Source organism: Benincasa hispida, unplaced genomic scaffold (assembly GCF_027475165.1).
Source record: "Benincasa hispida cultivar pf3 unplaced genomic scaffold, pf3_genome.v1.1 HicScf823, whole genome shotgun sequence".
Classification (NCBI taxonomy): domain Eukaryota; kingdom Viridiplantae; phylum Streptophyta; class Magnoliopsida; order Cucurbitales; family Cucurbitaceae; genus Benincasa; species Benincasa hispida.
This window is the reverse complement of record NW_028326958.1, coordinates 6,937-12,500: the sequence shown is the minus strand read 5'-3', so window position 1 is coordinate 12,500 and position 5,564 is coordinate 6,937.

Here is a 5,564-nt window from a genome sequence, read left to right as displayed (position 1 = left end):
TCTCCAGGCCCTCAAGCAGTGAACTACTGCTAACATCTCTTTCTCGGAGGCGGCATACCTCCGTTCGGCATCATTTAATTTTCTACTCTCATACGCGATGGGGTGTCCGTCTTGGAGGAGAACACCGCCCAACGCGAAGTCAGAAGCATCAGTCTCTACTTCAAATGGCTTGGTCACGTCGGCAATTCCGAGGACCGGCCCCTCAATCATCACTTTCTTCAGGCCCTCAAAAGTGGCCTGACATTCGGGAGTCCAGCTCCATTGGCTATCCTTCTTCAACAGTTCGGTTAACGGCCCTGTTCTTCTCGAGAATCCTTCTACGAACCGCCTATAGTAGTTGGCTAGTCCGAGGAAGGATCGTAATTCGGTCACGGATGATGGTACCCTCCAATCTCTAATTGCAGCCACCTTGCCCTCTTCCATACCAATCCGACCACACTCAATCACGTGGCCGAGGAAATTTATGCGCCCTTGGGCAAAGGAGCACTTCTCTCTCTTTACATACAACTGATTTCTCCTCAACTTTTCAAAGACTAGTTGGAGGTGATGCCGATGGTCCTCCAGCGAGGCACTATAGACCACAATGTCATCAAGATACACTACGACGAATTTGTCGAGGTATTCGTGAAACACTTGGTTCATTAGGGTACAGAACGTTGCTGGAGCATTAGTGAGGCCAAAGGGCATCACGAGGAATTCGAAGGCTCCGTATCTCGTGACACAAGTCGTCTTAGGTTCGTCTCCTTCAGCAATTCGAACCTGATAATATCCAGACCGTAGGTCCAGCTTCGAGAAATACTTAGCACCGTGAAGCTGATCAAATAAGTCAGTGATGATAGGAAGGGGATATTTGTTGCGGACTGTGAGCTTATTCAAGGCCCGATAGTCGATGCACAACCGTAGGCTACCATCCTTCTTCTTCTGGAACAGTACTGGGGCTCCATAAGGAGCCTTCGCCGTCTAATAAATCCTGCCTCTAACAACTCGTCTAACTGTTTCCGAAGCTCAGCCAATTCTGGCGGGGCCATCCGATATGCATTCTTGGCAGGCGGCTTTGCCCCTGGCAACAACTCAATCTCATGGTCAATCCCCCTTCGTGGGGGTAAGGACTTGGGCAAGCTTTTCGGCATGACGTCCCGATACTTTTCCAAGACAAATAGAACGTCTTGGGGGATCTCCTCTTCAGTGGACTCAACTGACTCTATCGGGATGGCCATGAACGTGGGTTCGTCGTGGGCCAGGCCCCTCTTCAATTGGAGGGCTGAGATCATTCTCACCCCATTTGGCTGCTTGATACTGGCTTGGACTACGGTGGGTGAAGATCCGGTAATGACCAAGCATTTGGCGAGGGGCATTGGTATGACTTTATGTTCAAGCAGAAATTCCATCCCCAGTACCACGTCGAAATCATCCATCTTGACAATTACGAAGTCGACGAAGCCCTTCCAGTCTCCTAACTTCACCGGAGTTCTCTTCGCTATCCCCGTAATTGGTAGGGCTGCGGAATTCACAGCTTTCATCTTCCCTGCATCTCTTTCCCAATTCAAGTTCAGGCGGCGAGCTTCCGTTTCAGCCATGAAGTTATGGGTAGCTCCAGAGTCAACCATAGTGGTTTTGGCCGATCTTTGGTTGACCCAAGCGTCTACATACATGAGACCTTTCTCTAGTGGCTCCGTCGCCTTTCCCATATTCTTCTGGAGTGCAGATAGGAACTTCAATGCCCCCATCCTGGGATTCTCAATTTCGACCGCTGGCTCGGTTACCGTCTCCTCCAGTACAGCCTGGTCTTCGGAGGTAGAGGCTAATGTGGCTTGAAAAGCATTGAACGCAGTTCGATTTGGACATTCGCCCGCCCTGTGTGGCCCTCTACATATGAAACAAGACAGGGGCCGATTGTAATTGTTATGCTGTTGTGGTGGCCCCCGCCAATTGTTTCCTGATCTCGATTGGGACGATTTACGGTCCCCCCCCTGTGTTCTTGTCTCCTCCCCCAGGTCTGGGAGGACTGGAACGACTATTTCTGTTTCCCCCATTGGAGGAAGTTGATTGTTTCCTCACATCTTGTGAGTCAGTGCTAAGGTCGTATAGCCGTTTAGCTGCTGCGTAGGCAGAGGGGAGATCCTGTACTCTCTGTTCGTATAGCTTTGATTTCGCCCACGGTTTCAGCCCTTCCACAAAGCAAAAGACCTTGTCCTTTTCAGACATATCTCGTATGTCCAACATGAGTCCTGCAAACTGTTTTACATAGTCCCTGATGTTACCTGTTTGCTTTAGCTCTCGGAGTTTTCGTCGAGCCAAGATTTCGACGTTTTCAGGGAAGAACTGCGAACGAAGTTCTTGTTTCAATCTATCCCAAGTATCAATAGTGCAGCGTCCTTCCTGTATGTCTGTAAACCGTGATCTCCACCACAGTTTCGCATCTTCAACTAGATGCATCGTTGCTATTGTGACTTTCGACTCTTCAGTCACTGTGTTCGTCGCCTTGAAGTATTGCTCAAGGTCGAAGATGAAATTTTCCAGGGCTTTCGCTTCTCGCACCCCACAGAAGGGTTTCGGTTCTGGGATTTTTATTCGGCTCACTGCCATTGCTCCCCCAGGTGGGGCTTGGTTCCCTACCGCTCGGATGGTGAGATTCACCCTAGCACTCACATCCGCTATCTCGGCTCTGACGACATCCAGGGCCGACCGAAAGTCTTCAGATAAATCGGTTACCATCTGAAGTATTGCTTTTTGGGAGCTGTCCAGCTCTTCCACACGCTCCTCTATGTGGGCAACAGAGCCCGAGGAGCTATCGCCTCGTTCAAAGCTGCCGGACCGTACTGTTTTGGCCTCGAGGGTCTCTACCCTCATCATCAATTCTCTGACGGGTAATCCGTCTAGGCGGCCTACCACCGCATCAATTCCATCGGCTTTCTCGGCAACTTCTTGTAGCCGAGTCTCAAGGAAACGAACATTATCTGGGACCTCTCTCAGGTAGAGCATTTGTTCCTCCATCTCTACCAATCTGTCCACATGGGACTTGTTCAGGTTCTTCGTCGCCGACATGATCACTGATCTTCCCTCTATAAGCCAACTTGGCTCTGATACCAACTGTCACAATCGCTCTTTCGTAAGCTTCTCTTAACGATTGTGCGGCACTTGTTCCCGCTCACGAACAAGCCAGCCAACTCGAATACGGACTGCCGATGGCACACCGAGTGCCTCTTGCAACCTCCAATCCCGTTCGAGGGAAAATGGTTTTTAGAAAACGGGTTTAGAGAAAAGGTTTTCGTAAGAAGTTTTGAGAGTGTGTATAAAGAAAGAAAGATTGTAGTAGACTAGAAAGCAATAAGCAACAACAACGGCTTTATAGAGTACTACTCCGGGTATGAGGAAATGATGGTTAGTCTTATCCCCATATAGTGCATTCTGAACAAAAAGCCAACTGGCACCCTTGCATATGCAAAAGGGCGAGTGGTCACTTACAATGAAAATGCAAAGAAAGCAAGCTAACTAAACTAATACAATATAGGATACGAAAGTAAGCTAGAAGGGGGTTGGATTGGGCATGCGGCCATGGGCAACAGGCCCTGGACAAGCATGACCGTTACACGAGGCATGCGTCGAGGGATGGCATGCGACAAGAGATGCATGTGGAGTTGGATTCGACAGTGCTATGCGATGATATGCCACGATGGACGCGGCAGTGCTACACTATGCGTTGGTAAGGTGCTATGTGTTGGTGCTATGCAGCCTATGCGTTGGTGCTGTGCAACCTATGCGTTGGTGCTATGCAGCCTATGCGTTGGCGTCATGCGGCCTATGCGTTGGTGTTATACTATGAAGCAAAGAAGGCTTAACGCATGGTTGATATGATAAGAGCTATGCGTGGGCCAGGACATGCGTTGGCTTAGAAGTGTGCGACCAAAGAAGGGACGCAAAAGCCTCTAGATGAGCTATGCGTTAGCTAGATTGGGCAATGCATTGAGAAGGAGGTATACGGCCATGTGGTTGCAAGCGTTGGCCTAGGAGTTGACCCTTGTGTTAATAGCCAAGAATGAAAGATTATCTTGGAGATTAATCAGCTCAACCAATTGTTATATTCAGGTTTGACATTATCCTCTAAACATGAGGAGGCAGCCTAATGTTAAAAGGAAAGCATGTAGTTGTTAGTTTAAAAGAAGAAGCCCGACTTCAAGCAGAAGGTTAGAGAAATTCACTCGAACAAATGAAGTAATTTCAGAGCCATTCAAACCCTAAGTATGTCTAGTTGTTGAGGTTGATATGCTAAAGGGAGATTCTAGTAGAATCGAGTTGGAGTATGAAGAATCTGGCTAGAGGTCGAATTCTTGGGTAAGTTGGGCCAGTCTTGATAATTTAAGGATTCCGGCACAACCACGAGGAATTCTGAGCTGAAATTTTAAGATGCTTGCTAAGATAATTTAGAGAATGTTTGTAGAAGGAAATTCCTTGAGAAAAGGCCTGGAAAATTAGTTATTAAAATTGAAAGTTAAATCTGGAATCTTGAGCAAGCAGGTAGCTGCTTGGGTTGAACAAGCAAGCAGCTTTAAGAGCTTGGCGATGATGATGAGCGCATGCGTTGGAGGTTGAATTGGCACAAGGATGTGCTGAGAAGCATTAGACCATGCAACGCATATTGAAGCCATAAGCACAAGGTTGCGTTGGACGATGGGCACAATCGGACGAACGCATGGGGCATGCATTGATGAGCCACAACATGGGCGCATAAGCCGAGTGATGGGTGCAACCGGGTGAACGCATGGTACATGTGTCGATGTGCCACCAGACAGACCCATAAGCCAAGCGATGGGCACAAAGATTGCTATGCGATGGGCAGTAGGCGTGAGCCGAAGGCTTGGACGCATTGGAAGCTTGAACGCCTAACGCAATATATGGACGTAAGGCATGGACGCATGGTAATGAAGTTGCTGCCTAGTCAAGTTAAGGCCTAAGAATTTGGCTAAGTGTTCAACACACAGTAAGCATATACATGAAGGGAATTACCAAAAACTGTGTGTGACTCTAAATGCTTTAAATGTTTTAAGTAAATTGTTTAAGCTTATGAATGTTTAGCAATGCATGTTTACTGAAAGCTATGTATGACAATTATTCTCAAATAGTTATGTAGCAACGCATCTCACATTAATGCTTTGTTTATGCTATGCTTTACAATGACTATGATGATGCGTTAGTAAGGAATGTGTTTGGGCAACTAAGTTATTAAATGATAAGAATATGCAAGTAAGTATAAATAGCTCAGTACTGAAGTATAGGAGAAAGTACTGAAGCTTGGACTAAAAAGTGAATAGCTCAGTACTGAAGTACATGGAAAAAGTACTGAAGATTTTTCCTAGAATTTAATAGCTCGATATTGAAGGACATGGAGAAGGTATCCGAGCAGCTCGATACTGAAGTACAACGAGAAGGTATCTGAGTAGTAGTACCTAAGGTATGACTCTATTTAAACTAGAATTATACAAATGAATGAAAAGTTGTTACTAGCAGTGTCGAGATCACTCCACTTTAGCTATGAATTGATGTTGAGGGATTGAGTAAAGGTCCCC